At 39.1% G+C, this 15,534-nt stretch overlaps 1 protein-coding gene across 2 annotated transcripts in view; it reads left to right on the forward strand.

Moving 5' to 3' along the window:
- The window catches only part of SH3GL2 (SH3 domain containing GRB2 like 2, endophilin A1), a 2,269,193-nt gene that overhangs the window by 147,759 nt on the left and 2,105,900 nt on the right, over positions 1-15,534 (forward strand). Inside the window, exon 1 of one of the 2 annotated variants that reach the window (XM_044061204.1) lies at positions 6,628-6,897. The exons of the other annotated variant lie outside the window; for it this stretch is intronic. The gene's annotated coding sequence lies outside the window, so the exon portion shown is untranslated. Of the gene's footprint in view, positions 1-6,627; positions 6,898-15,534 lie in introns of those variants that run through there. 2 annotated transcript variants of the gene reach the window in all.

Raw genomic sequence — 15,534 nt, forward strand, 5'->3', positions numbered from 1 at the left:
AGACCACAGAAGTACCTCACAAAGAGGATTACTGGCCTCAAATAGATGCCTTACACTGACAGTCTCAAAAAACTCCAGCTTTACTCCGTAGCATATCGCCTACTCCAAGGTGATCTCTGCCTAACATATAAAGCTATGTCAAACCCAGAGCTGCTGGACATGCTACACCTAAATAAATCCCAATCCCTCCGAGCTACATGCTCTAGGGACTTAAACCTTGTCACCACAATAAACAGGACATGCTGGAGGGATAGATTCCTGTCCAAGAGACTTCCCATACTCTGGAACAGGCAACCCATCTATGTCAAGCAAAGTTCTTCATTAGCACTCTTCAAGAAAAGTCTTGATGAATGGATGGGAAATAGGAAATACATCCTGGGGATCACTTCTGTGTGTCTGCTCGACAGTGGCACAGGAAAATAACTTTGTTGGGTGGCATAAGCCAGGGAGCCTTGTTGGCTAGGCTTATGTAGGCCCTCGGGCCGATAGCCTAGTACCTACCTATGAACCTATAAATGATAACATACAGTGTGTAATAATTGGTCATGTTTGTGAGGCTAAGAACAATGCTATTGGGGACCCTAGTAGAATGATTATTTGTGCAAGGGAGTCAGCATATATAATGTCAAGGTGTATTGTTGATGCCAGCCATTGGCAATGCAGTTAAGCCATTTTAATGTTGGATAGTTGACGTTCCCCCCACTAGCATGGGGTTGGGTTTAATGTGGATTTCGGCTAAGATGTTAAGCTAGCCTTAACGCTGAGCAGGGGACATAGAGGGTGATCTGTAGCTACTTTGAAGAGATAATTACACTTTGTTAGAGTGATTTGGACATCTAGGAGTTCAGATTTGATGTCATGAGGAATCCTTTATGGGTGGAAATATCCTTGACAAATACAGGTACTTTTCTACAATTCCCAGTAGGTCTGAAAACATGTAGGATGAAAGTGAGTACTGTGTGAACTAATGGCAGAGAGCTTAGTCCTTATCCCTTATTTTGGCAAGGTAGTGTTCTTATAACTTCAGTGTAAGTTGATTTAGTGGAGGCATTTTCTGCTTGGATGATGTTGCTGAACATCATGATGGTTTTCTCATGGTACACCATAGCTCTCAACCTCTTGGCACAAAAAATCTGGACAAAGCTAAAAATAATGGGGGGACAGCCCCAAAAATAGGTACACATTTTAAGTATTGCTGTTATAAACTTAAAGTTGCTAGAATAAAAGGTCTTGTGTTACCATGCATTTTCTGAAGGACATGAAGTCTGAAACTCAAATGCCTGTCATTTAGTGAATTCAGTCCTCACTGATTTGCAACAAAAGTCCAGAAAATCAGATATTTTATGAAGAAAAGACCAAAAATATGAGGCAAAAATCTGGACATTCTATGAAAATTTGTACAGCTGAGAGGAATGTGGTACATCTGTGCTGATGGGTCCATACAAGAGATTACTCTGGTTTGCTTGTGTTGGCATTATTTTAGAGTACAGTGTTGCCATTTGGGTTTTCCTCAGCACTGAGAGTATTTACCATGGTGTTAGTCTGGATGGCTGAAGCCTTGCAGGAGAAGGATCTCCATGTATCCCATTGGGATTAGTGACATCTGGAAGTGTACTTGGAGAACCTAATCTTGTGTTTGCTGTCAGTGGAATGGCCATGATTTAGGAAAAGTTGGTCCTTTCTGATCACATTTTAAAGAATTGCCTTTATTGGTAAAGAGTTGTACACACTACATCCATGTGGCCCAGGAAGTCATCAGTTTGGTTCCTAGTTAAGGATGCTACACATGGTTTAGAAAAGGACCCTACTGTAACTTCTCATGTGATAGCCACTAGACTTTTCATTATGCTGTGTGTCTGAAGATGTCGGAGATGTGAACTATGAGTAAGGGGAACTATGAGATATCCGTAGTTTCCTAGCTGCTACACACTTATTGATCTCCTGGTAGTAGACCTAGGTCAGCTGGTCATGTAATGGTAGTTTCAATGAACCTTCAGGTGGTCTTCCCATTTCTTAAGCCAAGCACATCTCAAATCTTGATTGTAGATGCTTCACTAATGTGGTAGAGGAAGCTCATCTAGACTTTGCAATGCTTCATAGAATATGATCCCTTCATCAGAGAGGACCTCACATCAACCAACTACAGGCCACGTCCTCCTAACCCTTGGATGGAAAGCTAAATTCGGAGCCCATCTTAATTTGGTCTGACAAATAATCTGTCATATGAAACTCTGTAAACAGATAAGGGGCATATGGTCATATCCTCTCTACAGAAAGGAGTGAACAAAAGCTAGAGGGCTACTGCTCGCTTAGCAGTTCATATCCAAAGTGAAGAGAATGTACTGAAGTACTTTCTTATCCACTTCATCTTGTATTTCATGGAGCTGTAATTTTAGAAGCAGTGCCTAGAAAGGATTTTCCTGAAGTGGGGCACTCCAGAGGTTGATGTGTTTAATGATCTGAAGCACGTGACTCTCTCCCTTACACTGCATGCATCATGGTAAGGAAGAGCAAGTAGCGGACATGTTCTCATTTGCTTTTCAAAGAAGATTCATTTACAGCTGCCTTTAATTACTAGTGATCCCACATATCACAAAGCTCCGAACCGAACACCAGAGTGAATTCTTGTTGCCTGATGTTTGCTAAGAAGGGTGTGGCTTCAAACTTCTATGTTCTAATGTTACAGAAGTCTCTTAATTAACTAAGGGGGTCTCTACAACCAGTTTTTGCTCTAGATCCTGATTCTGTCACATTTTCTAGCTGAAATTTTGGAAGTGCTTGAGGCTATTAGGTAGCCAGACTTGCTCTGCCAAGTGGAGGATGTTCTCCTGTGGTTGGAGTGACACGTAATGTCACCCAAGCTGGTTAGACTACAGGCCATTCGGAAGTGCCTCAAGTACTACTGTGGACCATTATTCCATGGTTGAGGCGCATATATCTGCTCTTTCTGTTGTAGTCTTGTGGATATCAGGACTGTGGCACATTAGCTGGTCAAGCAGTTCCTTAAAGGCAGCTACATTTTCTCTTGTGAATGAAGAAACAATTTCCCTCTATGACATCTGAACTTCATGAATGACGTGCTTGCCATCTCTTATTTGAAGCTGGTTAAATTTCTCTTTTGGAAAATACCTTTCTTGATAGCTACCTTTACATTTGACAGGATATTGTAACTGATGACATTCCTGTGAAGACAAATATGAGGGTGTCTCTTAAGACTGACTCACCGTGAAAGTAGTTTCTGATTTGCCCCTCTACCAGTCCATGCAGCTTTTCATTTTTTTTCCTGGGGCAGAAGCTACAGCAGATGCACCCCTTTGCAGTTTGGATGATTGCTGTTAGTTTAGCTTTTACCTTAAGAGGCTGAATGAGTTTAGGAAGATAATCAGCTGATCTTCACCTGTGCTCTGAAGAAGGAAGGGCTCACAGTTAACAGACAAAGCCCCTTCCTTATCTTTTTATCAGTGGGCAAAAGCACCCACTCTTGGATTAGCAAGTAAATTATTGTGTATGAAACAACATGCAGTATTCTGCTGCAAACTGTTTTGGATGACCTGATGTCTAAAACTAGAAAAGAATGCATGAGCTGTAGCTAGCACCTCACAACTCACCTGGCTGTTAAGGAGCTACAGGTCTGATGTTGAGCTCCACAACTTGAGCAGGAAAAGAAAAAGCTGCTCTGCTTCGAAAAACTGTAGCAAGCACTATTTCCTTACTTGAATTTAGAAATCCTAGTATGGAAATGAATGTACCACCAGCTGAGGGGCAACAGCTGATCATTCCCTTGCACTGGAGGTGGCTGCCTCCTTTGCCCACCCTGTCTGTGCATCTGTAGTATGTTTTTGGCATGTGGATGGAAACTACAGTACCCTGAAAAAATCACACAGATGTGAATAGAGTATACAAACTGTGAACACACTAACCCAGGGTGAGAACAGAACCCAAGGTCATTCAGCTGTGGCAAGCATAGAAGTCACAACTTGCCATGGTTGTAGCTTTTTTTCTTTGCACATACAGACATTTGATCACTGCAAGGCTGATATTGTAAGCCCAGATTATTCATAACTCCTTACAGCTTTTGTTCCATTCATTTGCAATGATAAGAGGGACTTGGAATTTGTATGTGACATCACAGTATCTGTGTGACACCTATGATTACATGTGACATCATGGTTGTATTGTATGACACCGTTATCCGTAATACCTATGAATACATGTGATAGCACAGTCTGTTTTATTGTGTGGCACTATTTGTGTGACACCTAAGCTTGCGTGACATTACAGTATCTGTTTTATAATGTGGTACTGTTTGTGAGTTAAGATAACCGGTATGTGGAGAGATGACGAATAGGTGGGATAAGGGCATCATGACTGTGTTGGAGAGGGCATAGGATTTATAATAACATGGATCTGTAAATCTGACATTGTTGACTTATTCCTTTTCAAGCATGTGCACAAATCCTAGAAAAATGCTTATTGCTTTAAATGCACACACAACCCTACTGTCAGTTTCCGAACATTAGAATGATTGATGCTTTTGCAGAGGTTTAATGTATCTTTGCATTTTCCCTAGTTTGCAGCTTTTGATATATTGGCCAGTAAAGTGTGGAAGAGGAGTAGAAGAACAAAAGCATGTTTACTTTTAAGTAAGTGTTTTAATACAGAAACAGAGTGTATGTATTACTGTTTATAGCTATAACAATAAATATAATATATATATATATATATATATATATATATATATATATATATATATATATATAATGTATGGGATCCATTTACTACATCGCATTTACTTTTCAGTGAAACCTAAATTTGCGAGTGCACTTCCGCGAAAGTGCATTTTGTCGAAAATGCACTTTCATGTGAAGATAAAAATAAAAGGAAAAAAAGAAATAGATTACATGCAAACTGCGTGTTTTTTAGTTGTACATCGTTTAGTGTTGATGTACAATTAAGCAAACTAGTGCTGAGATCGTGGTACAGTGCAGATAAGGGAATATTCCCTTTTCCCCACTGTAGTGCCATCTCGGAGTGAAAATATTAAAGTAGGGGGAATGCCCCCACATGGCGCTGCAGGGGGGCTTGCCCCCCCTGCAAAAGATGTTTTTTGTGTGCTTTTTTTTTGGGTTAGCTGATCTGGTGACTATACTTCAGTGAAAGTGCAGTTTCGTTGGAGTGCACTTTCGCTGAAGTGAGGATCTACTTTTCTTTTTTGGACAAGTGTAATTTCAATGAAGAAAAGTAGATCCATACACACACATATATATATATATATATATATATATATATATATATATATATATATATATTGGATTTGATGAAGTTCTGACAAACCATAAATCATGTTTACTTTCCATTCTTATTAAAAATAAGTAATCTGTGTCACAGATCTTACATTAGAATATTTGACAACGGTATATTTTAATAATTCAAATACCAGTATCAAGAGTAACCATTCCTGTGCAATTAGTTTTCCCTTTTTGTGTTTTATATCTATAAACACATGCACATATGGTTAGAGCACCCATAGATTCAGAATGTTTTTAATTGCTTCAATTGTTTTCTTCATTTTGATACCAGGCTACCTGATGAGACCAATAGTTTTACAGCTTATATGGTAAAAGGTTAATAGAAACAACCCATTAATAAATAATTATGTCTCTTAAAATAAGTCTCGATAAAGTAACAGCCCACTGTTTAGTGCCTGAACTGGAGAGCAGTAACATAAGGTTGACAGGGTCTCAGGCATCCTTATGCTGTACCTCCCCCTGCTTTGTAAGTTGACGTGTCCACAGCAGGGTAGCGTATGTCATCAAAAAAACCCACCAGAGTCCTTGAGGAGATTTAGAAATGTTGGCAAGGATTGTTTAAGCTTGGAACACAGCTGACAAAGCAGTAAACAATACTGCAGTTTTTCTAGGCTCATTTGAAGGTGATTTCTAATGTGCTGCAGTGACAGACTGATGCGGTTGGTTCAGTGTTACATTATTACTAGATGGTGATAACCTCGCACTGAAACGCATTAAAAGTCATTTCATTAGGAACAGGATGTAAGTAGTTGCTAGTTATAGCGACAGAAGGCCAGCTTTGGTTTCCAGCTGACAAGAGTTAAATTACAGGACCAGTAAAATTTATGCCTGGCAGATTAGCAACGATCAAGCTTTTAAAATTAGTAGTTACATAAAAACATGTTTGGAAAAAGTCTTTACAGTCTCAGCAAGCATAGAAGTCCAGCTGTTAGAGTCTCGAAGCAGCACTGATACATAAAATTCCTAAATTTGTTCTATTTCACTTCACATTTTACAAAAAATTGTGATTCTGTAAGTTTGTCAGCTACTTACTTCATGTGTATTTCCGTGTAGTCAAATGTTTAGTTTTTATATCTTTATTATATGTGGATATCTCTAGCCAAGATAAGTGTGTGTATCAGTCACATAAAAATGAGAAGGATTTGTATAGTTCTTAAATATGCATTTGTGCTTTGAGGTCCCTCTCCAATAACATAGGGGTGGGGGAGGAGTTGCAATCATATGTTCTCTATTTTCTGAGAGAAACACCACAACAATTCTTTCTTTCTATTTCTGACTCTTCTGGTTCAGAACTGCTGAACATTGTGTATTCTTCAAAAACGTAGTCTATTAGTCAACAACATGACAGTGACTCTAGGATCAGGACAGCCATCCTCTTTCTTTCAAGTTCCTGCTTACAGAGATACATAAAAGCTCATGACAGCTTATCTTTACTGTGTGCATAATTTGCCTTAATTCATTAGAGGAAAATATTTCCTTTCAAAGGAGCACAGAATGAGAAAGAGACCACCGATGGACGTGGATAATAACTGAAGAATAAAATGAAGACCAAACATAAATCTAGGAAGACATACACAGCATCAGAATTGTGAGTGCTACATGGTATTTATATCACACTCATAAAAAGCATTAAAAGAGGTTATAATATCTAAAATAAAATACTTAAAAGCAAAACTATTATTGTGGGTTGTTCTGGTTCAAAATGAACCATCTCACTGTTAGAAACTCCTGGGTTCTGGCTAGTGTGATTCTCAAACAATTTGGAAATATATTGCTGATTGAGTATATTTCTTGGCATTTTAACCTTTCAGAGTTCTGCATTGTCTTAATTTTGTCTGACTTAATTGTTTTATATATTTTCTGGCATTGTTTTCTGTTCCCATCTGTCCTGAAACTGTTTTTCCCATTCCCCCACCCTATTCTTGTGGAGTTGTTATAGCTGGTGGCTTTACAGTTGCCCGCACCTACTTTAAATTTGATCTGGGACACCCCTCCCAGTCAGGTGTTCACTCTACTTAATACAGAGAGAATATGTGAGAAGGCCAACCTACTTAGGTTCTTAACCTCTGCTCCTCCTTCCTCTCTCCTTGCACTTTACTAAAAAAAAAAAAAAAAAAAAAATTGCACTTTATTTTGCTTTTGCCTCTTCCTAAAAGTACTCAATTGTATTTATTCTGCTGCATTTATTACTGTTTGGTAGTAGCCTGATTAAATTGTAACTGTTATTCTAAGGCCCTTGGTTTAAGCACTTGGGCTTCAAACCAGTTGTTTTACATTAAGAAGGTTGTGGCAGAACAGGTAGCTTACATCCTTCTAAATTGGGAATTGCTGATTGCAGGATTGGTGTCTGTTATTCTAAAATTGTATGAATTAGTTCTGGTTTAAGCACTTGGGCTTCAGGCCAGTTATTTTACATTAAGAAGTTTTGTGGTCTGCACTCTTGTGGTAGGAGAGGTTAGATTCTGCCCTTCTGAGCTGGGAATTTCTGTTTAAAGGATTATTGTGGCTGCTTATTTGAACTGTTTTTTTCTGAAGTTGGTGCACCTTGTTTGCTGTAGCATAGACTAGATTCAGGCATGCTGAATCTAGCTTTGTTTGTATAAATTGAGCATTAATCCAGGCCATCTTTTTTGGAGACTGTTCCCCTTCACCCTAGTGGCAGGAGTGTGCAGTTAAAATTGTTTGATTGAAGACTACTGGAACAGGGCTCAGTTTTCTAGCTTTTTTACTGGTTAATTGGGTAATTTGTTTAAATCAATTTGCTCATTTTCTATTGTTATACATATAAAAAAAACTGCACTTTATTCATCTGCTTTTACTGTATTTGTGTTTCTTCCTACTTTATTGCATTTATTCTATTGCATCTATTACTGCTTGTTAGTAGCCTGATTAAATTGTAACTGTTATTCTAAGCCTTTGGTTGAAGCACTTGGGCTTCAGACCAGTTGTTTTACATTTAAGAAGGTTTGTGGCCTGCACTGTTGTGGCAGGACAGGTAGCTTACATCCTTCTAAGTTGGGAGTTGCTGATTGAAGGCTTAGTGTCTGTTATTCTAAGAGTGTATTAGTTCTGGTTTAAGCACTTGGGCTTTCGACCAGTTATTTTACATTAAGAAGGTGTGGTCTGCACTTTTGTGGGAGGAGAGGGTATTTTCTGCCCTGCTAAGCTGGAAGTTTCTGGTTAAAGGCTTTATTGTGCCTGCTTATTTGAACTGTTTCTTTCTGAAATTGGCACGCCTTGTTTGCTGTAGCGTAAACTAAATTCAGACCTGCTGAATCTAGCTTTGTTTGTATAACTTGAGCACTAATCCAGACCATCTTTTTTGGAGAAGGTTCCCCTGCACCCTAGTGGCAGGAGTGTGCAGTTAGAACTTGTCTGATCGAAGATTGCAGGAATGGGGCTCTGTTTTTAGCCTTTTATTGGTTAATTTGTTTAAATCAGTTTGCTCATTTGCTACTATTATATATTAAAAAAAAAAAAAAATATATATATATATACATATACATATACATATATATATATATATATACACACACACACACACACACACACATGTATATATATATATATATATATATATATATATATATATATATATATATACACATATATATATATATATATATATATATATATATATATATATATATGCACTTTATGCATCGCCGCTTAGCTAGGGTTAAACTGTTCCTGGCACCATACAGTCTGCTCTTCAAATTTTCCCTTAGAACTAGCCATTTTTTAAGTTTTAGCACTCAAATCAGTTTCTTTGAGCTCAGCACTTGTTCAGAACTTGTAACCGCTAAATAAGCTACAAATTACTACAGCACTCAACTTTCCTCACTAGAGGAAAACAGTTTTTAGTACTTAATAAATAAGCACCTATCCAGGCATGTCTATGGGTCAGCTCCCAGTGTTTTCTCTTGTTTGCCTGATGAATCTGGGCATCTTGGGGAAATGCAGCAATTGCCTCATACACAGACAACCCTCTCCTCCTATGACCCAACACTACAACCTGTGAGAGATGCATTTATATAGCCAAACTGGAAGCAAAGCTCTCTTCACCCAAGACTGGACTAGACAGTCAAGATTAGAAGGTAAACACTTGCACCACACCACACCCATCACATAGTCCCTTAAAACCTACACCACCAAAATACACACACAGCAACACAAAACATACACCTATATTCGCGGATGCTCTCAATAAAAAATTTGCTCAAGCAACAGAGACCTCTAAAGCATAAACACATGCAGCCTCCACCCCCCCCCAACACAACCCAAATGGCACATAGCCCACCAACTCAGTATGCCACTCAACCTCAGCCCATAAGGCATGACAACGTACCCAACACTCTAGTCATAGGTGACTCTATAGTCAGGCACACTGATGTTCCACTCACCAGGCTAAACAAGGAGAAAGTTGCTGTCTGCTGCCTGTCAGGTGCCAGGATCCGCTACATAATGCACTCACTCAGGTCACTCCACAACAAGTACAAATATGACTCTATCGTTGTCCATGTTGGTGTGAATGACCTGAGACGTACCTCCCTGGACTACATGAAAAGAGACATGGAGGAGCTCTCCGATCTTGTAGCCCATGCAGGTATGACCCTAGCCCTGAGTAGCATCCTGCCATCACCCAGAGTCCTACCACAGTACAAGGACAAAATGATTGACTCCAACAATTGGCTAAGCTTCTGGTGTCATTCTAAGGGGATACAGTATCTGTCTCCCTGGGATGACATGATCGACAGACCACGATGCTTTGCCAGAGATGGCCTGTACCTGTCACCCTTGGGATTCCGGATACTGGCCAAAGCTCTTGCCACCCCTATAGTGCCTTTTTTAGGCAAGGTTCAACTGACAAATTCACCACCATAACAGGTACAAGCAAGCAAAATTTGAGGGTAATGCTACTCAATGCTAGAAGTCTAAACCTCAAAATGCATTCACTCGAGGCACTCCTTAAAATGGAGAATATCAACATATTATAAATATATATATATAAATATCAACATGGCGTGTCCATATTCATTAAGGATATCCACACCTCCAGGCTAGCTGCTCAGCATAATGCTTCCAAGATTATCCAAGTGCAACTAACTCTGGGCAAGACCGCAATCCAAATTGTAACTTGCTACAGATCCCCCACTATGCCCCAGGGTTCCCACTCCTCATTTCTTGATACACTGGAAAATATTAGGGTATAACCCAACACCCTAATAATGGGTGATTTTAACTACCCCCCATTAATTGGGAAAACTACTCGTGTACCAACTCTTTTGATCAACGTTTTCTGAAATTCATAAATTCCAACACCTTGGATCAACTTATCCACACCTCACCAGGGGCAAAAATATTCTAGACCTGGTCATTACCAACATGGGCGACTGATGTTCCACACCAGAGGTCAATTCCTCATTGGTCAGATCCGACAACAAGCTAGTCAGCCTAGACATCCACATCCCGCCCCCAACCCCCCATTAGGGAAACCACCATAAAGAATTTCTCCAAAGCCAACTTCACGCTTTTTAAGACAGAAGTGGCAAACTTCACAACACCCATGCAGACGGACAATAGAGGTACCAAATGGACCAAGCAAACTAGTAAAACAAAATAAAACCGACCAGCACCAAAAAGTTAACAGTTTATTGGGTAAGGCGAAAGTATAAAATCCACTAAGCACTTTCACTCACTCACTATCCTGGGCATCTATAATCCCGTGACTTTACAGAAATACAATTAATAAAAACACCCCCTTGTGGCCAATAAAAATTCATCAATCAAATGTTTGTGTTGATTATTTACATTAGTTGCTAAATGTTGTTAAAAACAGCCAAAAAACACCTAAATACATGTGGCAATAAATAAAAATGAATACATCCTCTGAATAATTAACATGATTAAAATGTTAATAAACTGTGTAAAAAGGGAACTTGATGATCAACAAGTAACCATAAAAATACATAGGAAATGTAAGAGGCTTACTACGTTTAAACCAGCTATGATTTATGTTTTAATATACTGGATATGGAAATGTGTTCATTTATACCAAGAGTGCTAGAAGCATTAAGTCTTAATTGCCACAAACACTCCGTAACTTCTAAAAGATTTTTGTCATCGCCATCCTTCACATTGTAGGGAATTCTGTCAATAATAAAAAATATAAATCTTTTAAAGTCATTACAGTTTTGACTGTGTATAAAAAGGGGGACTAGTGGCTTTTTTTGTTCCTAATGTCCCTGACATGCTCCAAAATGCGTGTCCTTAATTTCCTTATAGTTTTTCCTACATAAAATGTGGTACAGTTGAGACGAGTAGCAATGTAAACAACCATCTTAGTGTTGCAGTTACCAAAACTGGGGCATCGAATAGTTCTCTTATAATTTTGTACTGCAACATAGGGTCCATCATTGATGTATTTACACGTAGTACATAAGCCACATTTACTCATCCTGGACATTTTATATATATATATATATATATATATATATTATATATATATATATATATATATATATATATATATATATATATATATATATATATATATATATATATATATATATATATATGTGTATGTATGTGTGTGTGTGTGTGTGCATATATAATATATATATATATATATATATATATTATATATATACATATATATATGTATATATACATATATATATATATATTTATATATATAATATATATATATATATATATATATATTATATATGTATATATATATATATATATATAAATATAAAATCATGTTAATTATTTAGAGGATGTATCAATTTTTATTTATTGTCACATGTGTTTAGGTGTTTTTTGGCTTTTAGGCTGTTTTTAACAACATTTAGCAACTAATGTAAATAATTAACACATACTTGAGTGATGCATTTTTATTGGCCACAAGGGGGTGTTTTTATTAATTGTATTTCTATAAAGTCATGGGATTACAGAATGTTTATTCCACTCTGATGATGCCCAGGATAGTGAGTGAGTGAAAGCGCTTGGTGGACAATAGAGGTACGACTGCTGAATCCTACACAAATGCACTTTATAAGCACTTACACATGTGCATGTATCATGCTATCCCTGACAGAACCAAGATGCTGTCCTCCAAAAAAAGAAAGCCTATCTGGTGGTCTTCTGCCATAAACAAACTCTACAACAAAAGAAAGAAACTGTTATAAAAAAGAGTAAAATCCCACGACTGGAAGAACTCCTTGGTCAGCCTCCGTAAGAAGCTGAGATCCCTCATAAAATCCTCCGAAGCTAGTTATGAAAACAAAATCACCACTGATTGTAAAGACAACCACAAAGCATTCTATAGCTATGTCAAGAATCTCAATGGCAACACTCAGATCTGCTCTGAGTTACAGCACAATGGCACTAAATATACAGAAACAACTGATATTGGCAACATCCTGGCAGGTTCAGTGCTAACTTTACCCCCCCCTCACCCCCTAAAGGGCCCATCTCTATAACAGAAGAATGCAGTGTTCCTGTAATCACAGCTGTGCAGGTAAAAACCACACTCTCCAAAGCCAAAAACGCAGCTTCCATGGGACCGGACAACATCCCAGGCTGCATTCTACATGACCTACAGAATGAACTGGCACCCCACCTAAGCACTATAGGCAATCATAGCCTCACATCAGGCTTTGTGCCACTGAATGGCACACAGCGACGGTTATCCCACTCCACAGAGATGGAGCCACCACAGACCCTGGGAACTACCACCCCATTAGCCTAACGAGTCTGGTCTGCAAGGCCATGGAATGTATCATCATAGAACTCATAAACAAAGACATTGGTAATCTCCATACTCTGGACCCCACCCACTTCAGGTTTTTAAAAGGCAAATCATGTCTCCTAAACCTGATTGACTGACTTCTTTGAAGCAGTCACCGCAGTCACCTTAGCCATAGACGAGGGTAAGGTGGTTCACACAGCCTATCTAGATCTCACCAAGACTTTTGACACCATCACCCACTCTGGAATTATAGATAAACTCACTAAACTAGGTATAAATCCCTGTGTCACAAGATGGGTTGCCAACTGGCTCACTGACAGAAACCACACTGTGAAAGTAGCAGACTCCAAAGCTGACTTCAGACCAGTGGCAAGTGGAGTACCACAGGGTTCTGACAGAAACCACACTGTGAAAGTACCAGACTCCAAAGCTGACTTCAGACCAGTGGCAAGTGGAGTACCACAGGGTTCAGCCCTGGGTCCTCTCCTGTTTCGTATCTACTTTTCTAAACTACAGGCTAACACAGAAGGTCTTTGGCTAATGAAGTTCGCAGATGACTGCAAACTAGGAGCCATAATTGAAACTCCTAACTATGTGGACATCCTACAAAAAAGCCTCATTGAGACAGATGCTTGGTATCAAAGCCATGGCCTCTAGCTCAATGCCAAAAAATGCATTTTCATCTCCTTTGGTAAAAACTCTGTACCCATGAGCTACCACATAGGTGGTAGTTTACTTAACACTGAAAGTGAAATAAGAGACCTTGGGACACAGGTGGACAGTAGTCTCTCCTTTGATAATCACATCACCACAGAAGTGGAAATCCTTCTACGTGGCACACCTCATCACAAAAGGTTTCTCATCCAGAAAAAAAGAGGTCATTGTTCCCCTCTACTCATCCCTCATTAGACCCATTACAGAGTACAGCGCCCCTTTTGGTATGTACCTCACAAGACATCTACAACAACTGGAAAGGCCACAGAAATACCTTACAAAGAGGATTACTGGCCTCAAACAGATGCCCTAAGCAGACCATCTAAAAAAACTCCAGCTTTACTTTGTTGCATATCGTCTACTCAGAGGTGATCTCTGCCTAACATACAAAGCTATGTCAAGCCCAGAGCTGTTGGACATGCTCCACTTAATGAATTCCCAATCCCTCTGAGCTACATGCTCTAACAACCTAAACCTTGCCACCACAATAAAGAGCATGCTGGAGGGATAGATTCCTGTCCCAGAGACTTCCTATACTCTGGAACAAGCTACCTGTCTATATCAAACAAAGCTCTCATTAGCACTCCTGAAGAATAATCTTGATGATTGAATGGGAAATAGGAAATTCACCCTGGGGATCACCTCTGTGGCTGTGCTCGACAGGGGCACAGAAAAATAATTTTCTTGAGTGGTGAAAGCCAGGGTACCTTTTTGTCTAGGCTTGTATAGGCCCTAGGGCCGATTTAGCCTTGTACCTAACGTATGATGGTCTAAATGTAGCAGTTAGTCATAGTCAGTGACCATCTTATTTCAGGTGGATGTTCACTTGCAAATACTATTATCTCTGTCTTGGACACACCCATTTTAGTACTTCCCTCTTGCAGTCACCTGCACAGCAAAATGGTCTACAGTTATTCTTCACAGCTGCAGCCTGTAGGAGCCTCCCTGTGATGGTCCTCCTTTCCACTTCAGTGATAAAACGTTTCTAGTATAGTTGTTACATAAACCAAGAGCGGGAAATATCTATCAACACACATGTTTTTAAAGCTTGATGTCTTTAATATTGCTACCTCACTAACCACAATTCAGATTGGTCACTGCTTCTTAAAAGTGGCTTTTATTTTGGCAGTGCATAAAGATGGTGTAGCAAGAGATTTAAATAAATAGTGTGGGTGGTATTTCTAGTTGTTGCACTTAAAAGTGGTAGGATTTTGCCCTGGTTGCACCTTATCACAGCTCAGACACTGTTCATAAACCATGTCAGAGGTGCTGGAAGTTGTTGAAGGCTGGGGGGGGGGGGAGGCAGAGGATGAGAGGGGTACTTAATGATCTAAAAAGGGCAATTTTTTAAGAACTATTTACAGGTTCACTAAGAGTACATTTTAGACTTAGCCAATTCCCCTTCTGGTGCTTGACATAACATTTCCTGACTGATCTTACCCATCCCATGGCTGTAAATTGTATATTAGCCCTAGCAAAGATAACTGTGATCACACCATAAATAATTTGAGAGGATCCATGTAATGGATGCAGCATTTAGAAACTGCCTCTATCCATTAGTGGCACAAGGGTCATTCCTGGGGTGCATTTTCTATTACCCATCCTTAGATCCAAGTTGCAGTTCAATATGGACAGGGATGAGTTTTGTTTTACTTGAATGGATAGTCTGATGTGGAACAGTGGTATCCTCTGTAATATAGATCCGTCTCTCCACACCATTCTGTTTAGATACTGGGACTGAGTATTTCTGATGCC

The sequence above is a fragment of the Protopterus annectens genome, chromosome 2.part0 (assembly GCF_019279795.1).
Source record: "Protopterus annectens isolate FY-2018-M chromosome 2.part0, PAN1.0, whole genome shotgun sequence".
NCBI classification, from domain to species: Eukaryota; Metazoa; Chordata; order Ceratodontiformes; family Protopteridae; genus Protopterus; species Protopterus annectens.